This window comes from Mesoplodon densirostris, chromosome 13 (genome assembly GCF_025265405.1).
Source record: "Mesoplodon densirostris isolate mMesDen1 chromosome 13, mMesDen1 primary haplotype, whole genome shotgun sequence".
NCBI lineage: Eukaryota > Metazoa > Chordata > Mammalia > Artiodactyla > Ziphiidae > Mesoplodon > Mesoplodon densirostris.
In genome coordinates this window covers 83,176,517-83,191,123 of record NC_082673.1, presented here as the reverse complement: position 1 = coordinate 83,191,123, position 14,607 = coordinate 83,176,517, and the positions used below count along the sequence as shown (strand labels likewise).

The following is a 14,607-nucleotide window of genomic DNA, read 5'->3' as shown; positions in this document are numbered from 1 at the left end:
GACACAGGTTCCTGCCCCGGTCCGGGAAGATACCACATGCCACGGAGCGGCTGGGCCCGTGAGCCATGGCTGCTGAGCCTGCACGTCCGGAGCCTGTGCTCCGCAACGGGAGAGGCCACAACAGTGAGAAGCCCGCGTACCGCAAAAAAAAAAAAAAACGAAATAAACTCTTTTCAAAGCCTTGGATAGTGACTAATAAAATGAATAACTCCAACACCCCCCCCCACCCAAATACTCTAAATCAAGAACTTAACACTCCATTTTTAGTGTTCTTTACCTGGAATAATTAACACCAGATGCAGAAGAATGGCAGGGATTAGTAATTTTCTCCCATGAGAGCCATTTTTAGGAAGGATACAGAATGTGTTCGTATTCCGCCACCTCCATTCCACCCCCTCCCAGCTGTTTCCTCAAGCTGGGTTCCCACTCACCTGACTGACAGCAGTGCTCACGGGGACAGAGCATCTTGATACAGAGAGGGATGAAAGCCAAAAACATCCAATATGCAAAGTTGTAGCTAAACAAACATAGTAATAATAGCATAAGGGCAAATCATTTGTTGAGAGCTGACTATGGGTCAGGCGCTCTATTAAGAACTTAATATGCCTTTTAAAAGTCCTGAGATGCCAAGTTATTATTTAGGCTCACACTGGATCCCCAGCAGGTGTCCCCAGCACAGCAAAATGCTACAGGTCACATATAGGAAAAACAATATGGCGGTTGCTTGGTGCTTACAAAAATCCAGACTTCGACCTATTCAAATGTCATCTTACCTAATTATCTAGTTTCCAACCCTGAGTTTGAATCTCTGGGTCCTCTCCTGCCCTGCTATCTCAACTTGCTGACTACTTAAGAGTGTCTCATCTCCCCACCAGCCTGCACTAGTCCCCAGACTTCGATGAGCACCTGTGTCCTGGAGGCTAATCCCCTCATCACAGGCATCCTGTAAAGTCCATCAGGCAAGCGTGGGTAGGTGAAACCTGACTGTATGTCTCTCTGTCCTTCCCAGATTGGTTCCAGGAATTTAGAGAAGACTGGAGGAGAAGCATTGATAACACTTGCAGCAAGTTAACTTTTATTTAATGAGGTGTTGTACAACCTTAACTTTTTTCAATTATCTAGCTTTTCTTCCTGCCCCATGTTCCCTACATAGACAGCCAACTTCAACCACACACATATGCATGAGTCATCGTGGTCAACTGCAAAAATAGCCACGCAAGTTCTTCACTCTTCCCTGAATCTGGCTACTTTCCGGCATCACTTTGAGGCTCTTCCCATCAAAAGAAGGGAATCTGTTTCACTGTGCTTTTTATCTGGACCAGCCTCATGACTTGCTCAGGTCAATGGAATGTGGTGAGAGCAATGGGTTACCAGTTCCGAGTCAAGACCTCAGGAGCCCTTGCACACCTGTGCTCTCCCTTGGGAAACCCGTGACTGCTATGTGAACAAGCCCAGGCTAGCCTGCTGGAGGATGGGAGACCCTGTGGAAGAAAACCAAGAAACACCAGCCAACCTCCACCTAGTGACCTTCAGCTGATTGCCGGCAGATGAGGAAGACTGCTGAAACCAGAACTACCCAGCTGAAGCGTAGAGTCGGGAGCAATAGTAATTGGTGGCTACTTTAGGTCACAAAGTTTGGGGAAGTTTGTTATATGTCAACGGATAACTGATACAGACAGGAATCTGAACAGCTATTTGAGAAAATCCACATCACCATCCTCTTTTACTTGCCCATCAATCTCAGCTCTTACTTGTTCTGAACTCTTATGTCTTATACCTCTGACTTCTCCATCTATATCCTATATCTATGATTTATAACTATGACTTCTACCTTACTAGCTCCTTGGCCCTGCTGAAATTAAAATTCGTTAACTCTGATGTTTGAAACTCAGCACTACCCAACAGATTTTGTTTTGGAATATGATATACCAAAGTCTTTCTTATTTAAAAAAAAATGTAAACCTTAATCACGTATCTGTGAGGCAGACACACATTAAGGTGACCCTCAATTAGTCGTGCCTTAGTATAACCCCCTCTTCTTGAGTACAAGTGGAATCTGTGACCTGCATATAGCCAAGAGAATATGGCAAGGGTGATGGGATAGTCACTCCATGATCACATTACATTATACAAGACTCCATCTTAGCATCTTGGATCAAGAAGTTCCCCTGCTGGGTTTCAAGAAATGAGCTGCCATGTTGTGAGAGGGTCACATGGCAAGAAATTGTAGTGGCTTCTAGGACCTGAGATCAGCCCCAGGCTGACAGACAGCAGGAAAGCAGGGACTTCAGCCCTACAACTTCAAGGAACTGGATTCAGCCAATAACCACATGATCTTGGGAAAGGATCCTGCAATGCCCCACCCCCAAATTCACATGTTATAATCTTAATCCCCAATGGTATGGTATTTGGGGGTGGAGCCTTTAGGAGGTAATTAGTTCATGAGGGTGGAGCCCTCATGAATGGGATTAGTGCCCTTATAAAAGAGACCCCAGAGAGCTCCCTCACCCCTTTCACCATGTGAGGACATGGCGGTAATACAGCATCTATGAACCAGGAAGAGGGATCTCATGAGACACCGAATCTGCTGGCACCTTGATATTGGACTTTCCAGCCTCCAGAACTGTGAGAAATCCATTCCTGTTGTTTATAAGCCACCCAGTCTACGGTATGTTGTTATAGCAGCCTGAGTTGACTAAAATAAACCCCAAGCTCCAGAAAGGAATGTTAAGTGCAGCCTTGAGAGATTCCAATCAGGACCCAACTAAGCCGTGGACTGGGCTGCCTTTATAAGCAGGGAGTTCTCATCCAAAGAGCTGGCAACTTTCTGGCCAGCTTCCTTCACGGAATGGAGGTCTGAACTGAGGGTCCTTAATGTCCCTTCCACCCCGAGGATTCTAAGATTCTTTGATTTCTACCTTTCTTAGTGAGCACAGCTGCTGTGCTCCCAAGAGCACCAAAGAAAGAGGCTCTCTCTCGAATCACTGTCTCCGCTCGCCTGATTTCAGCACTGAGTCAGTCAAAACACCTCCAGCTTCTCTTCCTGGTGAGCCAACGTGGCTGTTGGAATGTGGAGGGCAGTGTCGAGGGCCAGACTTGAACAGTGTTTTCAGCACGGTGTATTTCACTGGGATCCATGTCCTGCTTCCAAAGCACTGCAAGTAACTCCAAGCAGAGTGAGGAGGATCTTCTGGCGGCTTATCTGAAAAAAACTAATAAGAGAACCCAGCCCAGTGAGAAGAACATGGCATAGGGAGGTCACAAGAAAACCATTTATTGAGGCTTAAAATAGACACAATGCGCTGCACACTTCTGTCATACGTTGTCCCAGCAGACCTCCGGGGTAGTCATCTTTGTTCTCCTTTTACTTGCTCAAGTTCCCAGAGCTAGTGTCAAGGTAGAGATTCAAATACTTACACAGAGAGAGCTGCCTGCTCTGCCTTGCAACACGCTGAGGTGACCTTTTAAATTATGCCCTGGCTTGTTTCTGAAGTTAGATTCTGGATGTTAGAAAGAGGCCCCAGAGGGGAAGTGTTTGTCTGTGTCCCCCCAGCATGTCCTCAGAGAGAATGCTCTGCTTCCAGACGAGAGTCCCAGGTCTTTAGAGAGAGATCACCAAAGCACAAATGTCAATGGTCACCCTATGGTATCACCCCAGGTGTTAATGGGGGGGCACCTTTCTAGGGTGAGGTCCCCTCCTGTCTTCCTGAATGGGGTTCATACTTCCATCTCAGCACATGTCACATGCTAAGGTAAGAACCCCATGTCCTCAATACTAAGATGCACATATTCTTCCATACTGAAATGTTTGTGAAATTGAGATGTGTCTTAAAAGCACTTGTACATTTCAGTAAGTCCCCTACATACGAACCTTCCAAGTTGCGAACTTTCAAAGATGCGATCGTGCATTCTCATGTCCAATCACGTATGTTAGTTCACGTATCTGGTGTACACTGTCCCGTGCATGCATCCTCTACAAGTGGTTGTGTTTTTGTATACTTTACTGTACAGTACTGTATAGAGTACAGTAGTACAGTATCTTTATTTCAAGCCCAGGATGTCCGGAATCAAGCATAAAAGCAGTGGTGATGTAGCTGGTACAGTGTAGCCGATTGTGTTAGTTGGGTACCTAGGCTAACTTTGTTGGGCTTACGAACAAATTAGACTTATGAACGCACTCTTGGAATGGAACTTGTTCATATGTAGGGGACTTACTGTATAGTGTTTCTTTTGTCCTCATAAACTATAACTCAGTTAACAGTGCATCATAAGTTCAATAGCATCTTAGGATAAAGGTGATCCGAATGTGCTAGTTTTCTCTTTCTCCATCTTCTCCACTAAACTGAAACCCTCTTAAGAACAGAGATGGAAATATATTCATTCTGGTATTGCCAGCTCCCAACACAGGGCAGGTTCAAGAGATATGGAATGAATAAATAAATGAACAAATGAACAAAAATGTCTCTAAATCAGGAAAGGAAATACATTTTCCAGTGCCCCAGTGCACATAGCCTTTATAAAGAATCTCTCTATGTACAGTTCTGTGCTCCCTAAACATCCTTCAGATCAGTGATTTGCCCTCTGTAGGTGACATTTCTCCCAAGAGGAAGTGTTCTATGAACATTCGCTGTTCCAGTGCTCAAGTCATGTAAATGTCACAGAGGAAATTATTAATTTGGTATGTCAGTCCATTCATCAGGCTCTTGGCAGTTCAGGTGGCAGGCAGCAGGCCCTGTGACTTGTTCCACCTGGATGCACTGATAGAATTGAGTTCTCAGGCTTACAAAGGTGCCACTGTGACCCTGGATAGCCAAGAAAAATAGCTTTTGCTATTTCTTCCCCCTCCTCAGCTCTCTGACTAAACACACGCAATTAAAAATCAAAGGCCTCATCCCAGTGCTCTGATAGAGGTCTCTGGACGTGAGAGAATTTCAGAAAAAGAAAAAATAAGTGATACCCCAAGACGACTGAAAAAGTTAATTTCTGGACATCCCTGCAAAATAAAGGTGTATAACTGCATCCTTTTGGATGGTTAATCGAGCATTTCTGAGCACCTACTGTGTGTGAGGTGTTATGATAGGTGCTATGAACTGGGTTTCATAGAGCAATGATGCAGGAGGGAATTCAAAGGCACCAAGATTCAGTAGTTTTGACTATGTGACGTCTTTTGTATTCACTGCCTAACAGTAGCAATGATTAGTACAGAGAATTTGAGAGTTTACACTGTACTTGATTCAAAAATCAAAGCAGGGCTTCCCTGGTGGCGCACTGGTTGAGAGTCCACCTGCCAATGCAGGGGACACGGGTTCGTGTCCTGGTCCGGGAAGATCCCACATGCCGCGGAGCGGCTAGGCCCGTGAGCCATGGCGGCTGAGCCTGCACGTCCGAGAGCCTGTGCTCTGCAATGGGAGAGGCCACAACAGTGAGAGGCCCGCGTACCGCAAAAAAAAAAAAAAAAAAAAAAAAAAAAATCAAAGCAATTCACATGAAAAGACACTCAACATCACTAAGCATTAGAGAAATGCAAATCAAAACTACAATGAGATATCATCTCACACCAGTCAGAATGGCCATCGTCAAAAAATCTACAAACAATAAATGCTGGAGAGGGTGTGGAGGAAAGGGAACCCTTGTGCCCTGATGGTGGGAATGTAAACTGGTGCAGCCACTACGGTAGACACTATGGAGGTTCCTCAGAAAATTAAAAATAGAACTGCGATATGATCCAGCAATTTCACTACTGGCTATTTACCCAAAGAAAACAAAAACACTAATTTGAAAAGATACATGCACTCCAATGTTCACCACAGCATTATTTACAATAGCCAAGATACGGAAGCAACCTAAGTGCCCATCAATAGACGAATGGATAAAGAAGATGTGGTATATACAGACAATGGAATACTACTCAGCCATTAAAAAATATCTTCCGGGCCTCCCTGGTGGCGCAAGTGGTTGAGAGTCCGCCTGCCGATGCAGGGGATACGGGTTCGTGCCCCGGTCTGGGAGGATCCCATATGCCGCGGAGCGGCTGGGCCCGTGAGCCATGGCCGCTGAGCCTGCGCGTCCGGAGCCTGCGCGTCCGGAGCCTGTGCTCCGCAACGGGGGAGGCCACAACAGTGAGAGGCCCGCATACCGCAAAAAAAAAAAAAAAAAAAAAATATCTTCCCATTGGTAACAACATGGATGGATCTAGAGGGTATTATACTAAGTGAAATAAATCAGAGAAAACAACTCATGATCTCACTTATATGTGGAACCTAAAAAACAAAGCAAAACAAAAACAGACTCGCAGGTACAAAGAATAAATGGGTGGTTGTCAGAAGGGAGGGGGCTGGGGATGGGTGAAATATGTGTAGGGAATTAAGAGGTACAAACATCCTGTTATATAATAAATAAGTCACAGGTATATAATGTTCAGCATAAGAAATATGGTCAATAATATTGTAATAACTTTGTATGGAAACAGATGGTTACTAAACTTCTCATGATCATTTCATAATGTATGCAAATGTCAAATCATTATGTAGTACACTTGAAACTAACATAATAATATTGTATGTCAACTCTATTTCAATTGAAATTGAAGAACAAACCTGAAATAGATCAGCCCTAACAGCCCAAAACCCAGTCTCACACGGAACAAGGTGATGTGTTCATACTCATCTGCCTAAAGAAAATTAAATCCTATCTGGAGAAAGACCACTTCACCAAGAGCCTCTACATTTTTTTAGACAAAATATCTGACATTCAATCAAAAATGTATAGGCACGCCAGGAAGTAGAAAAAAGTGAACAAAAACCAAGAGGGGGCGGAAATGACATAAGTGAATCTCCAGGTTATCTACATATTGGGGTTATCAGATGTAGACTTTACTATCATCAAGATTAAGTTATCTATTCAAGGAAGTAGATGGGAAGGTGGAACAGATTATCAGAAAATTGAAATCCCTTTTGAAAAGCATCAAATGGGAATTCTAGAAATTTTTTAAAAGAGAAAAAAGGAGGATATGGTAAACGTCTTTAATAGCACATTAGAAGCAGCTAAAGTGCAGATTTGTGACTCAGAGTCACTAAAAATATTCAAATTAAAGAACACGCACACACACAAAATTATGGTAGAAAATACAGAAAAAATCATAAGAGGCATTTGGGACATACTGAAAACATCTAATATATGTGTAATTGAAATCCCAAAAATGAAAAGAGGAAAAAGCAAAATTTCAAATATTTACTTAAAGAGATACTGACTGAAAAGTTTCTAAAACTACTGGAAGATATCAAGCTACAGAATAAAGAAATTTTTAACCCACATATGGGATAAATATAAAGAAAACTACATCTAAGCATATCATAGTAAAACTGCTAAAAATCAAAGGAAAAGTCTTAAAAGCATCCAGATAAAAAAAGATACCTTACATTCAAAGTAATAGCAACAAGTTTGATAACTGACTTTTCAACAGAAATTATAGATGCAAGTCAATGGAATAAAATTTCTAAAGTGCTGAAATAAAATAACAACCAATAAAAATTCTCATACCCAGTCCCTATCCCGCCCTCAAAATTCTTCATAAATGAAGGCAAATGACCAAATGGAATTTATGCCAAGAATGCAGTTGATTTCATAATAGGAATTATATTAATACAGTCCAAAAAATTAATAGATCAAATGAAAAATGTGATTATCTCCAGAGATGCTTGAAAAGCATCAAAATTCAATATGCATTTCCAACTTAACCATTTAAGAGAATAAGAACTGCTGAATACTTTCTGAACATTTCCCTTAGTGGGGAAACACTAGGGGCTTTTCCACTAAGGTCAAGAACAAGGAAAGCATGTTCATTATCTCCTCTACTATTCAACATTGTACTGGAAGTAGTAGCCAATGAAATTTGATAAGGAAAATCAACTAAAGGCATGAGAATTTATAAAGAATATGTAAAGTCTCTATTTTCAGGTAATATAACTCAATAATAAAACTAACTCAAACAAGTAAAGGAATACAATACTGTAGCAGGTTATAAAAGTAACCTATAGAAATTAATAGCCTTCATGTGTACAAACAATAACTAGTAACAATGTAAAATGGTAGAGAAAACCACATATTTTGTTATAAAAGCAACAAAGAAGAATAAATATTTGAGAATAAACTTTAAAAGAATGTACAAAACCTATTGAGAAAAGCATTAAAACACTCCTGATGAAAACATTTTGGCAGTTTCTTAAAAAGTTAAATGTGTACCTACCATATGATCATCTAGTTATTTACCCAAAAGAAATGAAAGTATGTCCATATAAAGACATGTATACAAGTGTTCTTGGCAGCTTTATTTGTAATAACAAAAAAAAAAAAATGGAGACAACCCAAAAGTCCGTTAATAGGTTAATGGATTGAAAATCTTTGGTACATTCAAAGCAGCAGCATAGCACAGGGAGATCAGCTCGGTGCTTTGTGACCACCTAGAGGGGTGGGATAGGGAGGGTGAGAGGAAGGCTCAAGGAGGGGATATGAGGATATATGTATACATATAGCCGATTCACTTTGTTATACAGCAGAAACTAACACAACATTGTTAGTACAAAGCAATTATACTTCAATAAAGATGTAAAAAAGAAAATCTTTGGTACATCCATACAAAGAAATACTAACCAGCAGTTCAAAGGAATAAACTATTGATATCATACAAGCAACAACATAGATGAATCTCAAAATCATTTATGCTAAATGAAAAAGCTGGAAAAAAGTAGTACATACTGTATTATTCCACCCATATAAAATTCTAGAATATAAAAACTAACCTGTAGTGACCAAAAGGATATTAGTGATTGCCTGGGGACATGCGGGAGGGGCTGGAAGGAGGGATTACAGAGTGGTATCTGGAAACTCTTAGGGATGATGAATATCTTCATTATCTTGATTGTGGTGAGAGTTTCATGGGTATAAGAACAAAATACTTCTGAGTGTAGCACTTTTCATGAAGGCTCAGGCAGCACCTTGAAATTAGTACCAAGCTCCAAATTCATGACCTCCTCTTTGCAAATTTTGGGGAAGAAAGAGTATGTGAAATGTAAGAAGCTCACAGCCTGCTTCTTGGGCATCAGCAGACAGGTGGGTGTTCTCTGCCTAGAGCCTCTTCAACAACTTCCCACCCCAGATCCCAGGAACTTCCACTGTCTAACCTAGTGGTGTCACAAAGAAGCGATGCTATGGATTAAACCCCTACACTTATGGTCTCCAATTCTCAAAACCACCTTGCAAGGCATGTGTGATTTACACTCTACTGCTGAGGGAATTGAGGCTCAGTCATTTTTAATCACGCAGCCAGTAAGAAAAGGGAAAGCCCTAAATGTGTACCCAGCTCTGCTGTCCCTGCAGCCTGGATCTCTATTCCCCACTACGCAGTGGTTCAGAGCATGCGCTATGAGTCAGTCAGGGCTGAATTAGAAATTCTCACTTGTTAACTATTTGCTTGTAGGCAGCTTATTAACCTCTCCAAGCCCCAGTGTTCTTCTCTGTAAAATGAGGATAATAATGATACCTACCACATAGCCTTATTCCAAGGATTAGAAGAGAGACTATATCTAAAATATTTCCTGAAACATGAAATAGCTCAGATAATGTTAGCTAGTATTACATAACATTGGCCTCCACTCCAATACTGAAGCTATTCAGTGAGTCATCTAAGTTAAGAGTAGACCCCAGAGAGAGTCTAGTTTACAAATCTCCCCATCTCAAAGATCATACTTTTTCTTTTAAATCCAGTTATTTTGAAATTTTCCTTCAACAAGTTCTCCTAGGCAAGAACATTCCTTCTTTCCTGAAATTTTCTTGTATCACAAAATATATTGCTTTTAGATTCCGCAGACCGATCAGAATGGGAAATTATCATGCTGCCTTTTCTTCTCAAATACTGTCTGTGACCTCCTGCCTGGCTCACTAATGTCTGTTCTAGCCCAGGACTGGAAATAGCAGCCCTTAGTTAACAGCAGGAGCCAAAAATATCACATTCCCTCAGTGGAATAATTTAGTCACTTTAGACCAGACCCTTCTCCTACTGTCCTTATTTTCAAAAGCAACGTTGAATGTAGGTTGTTTTATTCCTTATACACAGATGAAGCATCCACGTACAGATAAAGGAAGTGTAACCCCTAATACCCATTTTTTCCATTCATATATTCAAATAATATGTATTCAATCCCTGCGTATCAGTGCCAGGGAAATACTAGGTGCTGGGAACAACAGTGAACAGCAGGGATGTGGTTCCTGCCCCACAGACCTCTGGTCTAGCGGAGAGACAGATAGTAAATTAATATATTTTTAAATAATTGTATAATTGCAACTGTGATAAGAGCTGAGAGGACAAATCAGGGAGGGCTCTGAGAGTGTTGAGCAGCTTGCTGATGTTGTCCCTGAAAGATGATGATTTCTCCCTCTTTCACCGAGCTGAATGCAGAGAAAAAGAGCCTGGAAGTGGGTAGGGACAGCTTCAAGGGAAGACACTGTCCAACCAAAATCACCAAGCAAGGGAACTGGAAGGGAGCTTCATTGGGTCAGATATCTGGGGCAGATACAGTAACTCCAGCTGGCTCAACATCTGTGTCAACCTTCCAAGGTCTATCCTGTTAATGCAGAGGCTGAAAATCTGAAAACCACATTTCCCAGACTCCTTTGCAGTTAGGATTCTGGATGCAGTTCAGGGCCCCCCTACTGGTTTTGTTCATGTAGGACATGAGTTCATAACAGTCAATGGGAAAGAAAGGAGGCAGTGGGCAAGCTATCGTGTTGCTGGAGCTGATATAGAGGGAATGGCATAGCTCTGAGGCAACAGTTGCCGCAGCATCTTATTGACCCCCAGATCAAGGCCATAGTGCGAGCTTGGAACCAGTTGTTGGGAAGAGCTACTGAATCCCCAAAGTAGCAGACACTTTTTTGCCCCATGCTATATCCCCTCTCAGACCACCTGGTTTTTAGTGTAACTGTGCAAGCTGCCCACATCCCATCTCAAGCCCCCCAAGGGCATCTCCTCTGTTTCTCTGCATTGGTGCTTTCTCCAAAGCCATGGAAAGTTGTTCAGCCCTTAGAGGTGCAACCCACAAGTTCTAAGGTGTTAACACCCTCAAGGCCAACTCTCAACCAACAGGGAACAGATGCCACACATAAATGCCCCAGAGGGATCATACTGAGGTACATTCTACCTGGTTCCTTTCAGAGTCCCCAGAGGAATACCCAGTTGCCCACAGTGGTAACCTGCCCATCAACGCACACTCTACTGGCTTTCCCCTCTTCCCTGTTTCACTCTCCTCGGTCCCTCATCCTGGCTTTCTGGGATAACCTTCCAAGTGAACTCTCTCCAGTTCTGCTTTTGGGGGAAGCCAACATAATTGTGCCTTCATCAGGCCACTTCTGCAGTATTTCTTCTGAGAGCTGCTCTGGAGATCCAGCCTAAAGCTGGCTCCTCTAGCAACAGTGACACGTTCGTAAGCAGTAATTTCCCGCATCAAATCTCTTTCTAATCAAAATCACTAAAGTGATTTTGTAGGCTGCACTTGAACCCTGACTGCTACAACATGGTTTCCATATTTGGAAAGTCCTCCCTCTGCCTGGCACTTGGAGAGGCAGAGTGGAGAGCTTCTAGTCTGACTTGCTTGGTTCCATTGCCAATGGAGCCATTTCTTCCCAGCAGATCAAGAAAACTGCAGCTATGGCTTCACCCTTCTTCAGGTCTAACGTATATCACTATCATTCTAATCTGGAGCTTTTCTTTTGCCCAGATAGCACCCATTTACTTGTTAAAACATCCTTTCATTCTCTACTCTTGTCTTCTTTGGTCAGGATAAGACCTTTGGACAATATTTACCAACAGGATAATTTTTAAGACATGAGTATACAATGGTTCATGAACACACCCAGTTTATGTTTTTCTCAAAGAGATGCAGGGATTTCAGTGGTTAAGACCAAATAATACTAGTGGTGAGGCATGTGGTAAATGGGGGTGAGGCAAGGATATCTTTTTGCAAGTTAAAAGGTTGTAAATACATAAAAATACAATGAATATTATGATAAGCACCCAAAATTAACAAATGATATCATACTTCCTTCCAGTTTCAATTACTTTTTTAAAAATAAAAAAGATATGAAAATGTACAAATAAATTTGAAACCACTTATGTTACCCTCCCTATTCTAATTTATCTTCTTTCTCCAAAAGCACCCTCTGCCATGAATTTTATGTGGAACCTCCCAGGCTATATATACATAATTTTGTTATAAGATTAATGCATAAATATATAAAATAGGTTTTTTTTCTAATTTATGTAAATGATACATTATATTAATTCCTCTGTAACTTTCTTATTTTTACTCAACATTAAAAATTTTAAATCTATTCATATTGGAAAAGATAGATATATTTTATTTTTTCTAACTGCTATGAATGATTATATTCATTTTTCCACTTATCCATTGATGGGCAAGTAGACTGTTCTAGATTTACACTATCAAAAATTTTACTTCAGTGACTACCTTATATGACCCTCCCTTGAAAACATGTGTGAACATTTCATTAAGGGATATACTTATAATTGGATGCGCAAAGCATATTCTTTAGGGTCTGCACATATTCAGTTTTTCTAGATGTTGCCAACCTGTTTACAATTATACACTGTAGCAATGTATAATCCCATCAACAATATATGAAAGTTTTTGCTTCTGCCTACATTTGGGAACACTTGGTATTTTCAGAATTTTTAAATTTTGCCAAGCTTATGGGTATAAAATTGTATCTTATTTTGTTGTTTAATTTGCATCTCTATGATTTACTGGTAAGGTCGAACATCTTGTCTTAATTTATATGTGAATATAAATTTTGGAATGCCTGTGCATCAATTATATGCGTGTTTCTGTTGTGTTGCCTGTTTTCTCTCGACTCATAGAATGTGTGTGCATGTGTGTATCCTGCATACGGATTATCATTATATATAGTATATCCATTATCCTTTTGCTATTTAACAAACTAGCTAAAAACTCAATAGCTTAAAAGAATAAGTATTTATTACTGTTCACAAGACTGTGGGTCAGCTGGGCAGTTTTGTTGACCTGGGCCAGGCTCTGCTAATCTCAGCGGGGTATGCTCATGCATCTTGGTTGAATGGGGGGGTTGATTGGGAGATGGCTGCTCTAGGATGGACTCAGTCACACACCAGGTTGTTGTGTGGCTACCAGCAGTGGCAACAGATGTAAATGGGCCACAGGTCTCATCATCCAGTATGTTAACCCCCCTTGTTCACGTAGCACCCAGGCTTCCAGAATCACACAAGGCCTCTTAAGACCAAGGCTCAAAGTTGGTGTAGTGTCACTTCCAGAACATTCTCTTGGTCAAAGAGTGTCACAAACTAGCTCCAATTCAAGGGATAAGGACTCCTCTGATGGGAGGACAATGGGAGGGGTAAAGAATTGAGCACACTATTTAAGTCAATTTGTCACATGCAATGTCCCTCTTTACCTCTAGTAATGTTTACATATTTAACACACTTGTTAATAGTGGCCTACCTATTTAATATTACTTTATATTTCCCTACAAGTCTCAAATTTATTGAATATCTCTATCTTCCAAATAGGACAAGAAAGTCAGCATGTTTTAAATCCTTAGAACTGCCCCATTCCTATCTTTCATGGTATTACTGTCCAAAATTTTACTTCCATCATTTTAGTTAAATACAAAAAAGTTAGTGTGTGTACATGTGGAGATTCTACTCTACATAATTAGTTATTTACATATTTCACCAGTTTCTCTGTTCACGGTTTCTTCTTGCACCTTACGTCTTCCTGCCATGTTCATTTTTCTTCTTGACGAATGTTATCATTTTGTAGCTCTTTCAGCACATATGTGAGTCATAACTTCCTTTAATCTTTGTATGCCTGAAAATATCTTTAACTTTGCCTTTACGCTTGAGCAACTGTTTGATTTTCTGTATAATTCTGGGGTGATAGCTATTTTATCTCTGCATTTTGGCAGGGGATGAAACCCAAGTTTCATATATATATTATATATATATATATATATATATATATATATATATATATATATATATATATATATATATATATATATATATATACACACACACACGCACACACATATGTATTTCAAAGTACAATATATATTACTTCAAAGCCAGAACAAATATATTATTCTCATGAAAAGGGTAAGTTTAATAATGAATTGATTAGGGCTTCCCTGGTGGCGCAGTGGTTGAGAGTCCGCCTGCCGATGCAGGGGATATGGGTTCGTGCCCCGGTCCGGGAAGATCCCACATGCCGTGGAGCGGCTGGGCCCGTGAGCCATGGCCACTGAGCCTGCGCATCCGGAGCCTGTGCTCCGCAACAGGAGAGGCCACAACAGTGAGAGGCCCGCATACCACACACACACAAAAAAATAATGATAATAATAATAATAATAATAATGAATTGATTAAAGGAAAATAATCAGTAAGGCAAAAATTATATGACATTACTAGAAAAACTTAAGTATGAGAAACACCTTGTAAGCCATCCTAAATTCTCTCCTCCCTCACCCACCATGAGCCAGCTGCAGCCACAAATCCTCTGA

The 14,607-nt window shown here is 40.9% G+C and overlaps 1 long non-coding RNA gene across 2 annotated transcripts in view; it reads right to left on the bottom strand.

The window, feature by feature from the left end:
• Window positions 1-332: 332 nt before the first annotated feature.
• Window positions 333-14,607, bottom strand: part of LOC132500806 (uncharacterized) — a 157,087-nt gene continuing 142,812 nt past the window's right edge. For both annotated transcript variants that reach the window (XR_009534078.1, XR_009534077.1), the window contains exon 5: window positions 333-3,212. This is a non-coding gene — a long non-coding RNA (uncharacterized LOC132500806). The remainder of the gene's footprint in view (window positions 3,213-14,607) is intronic.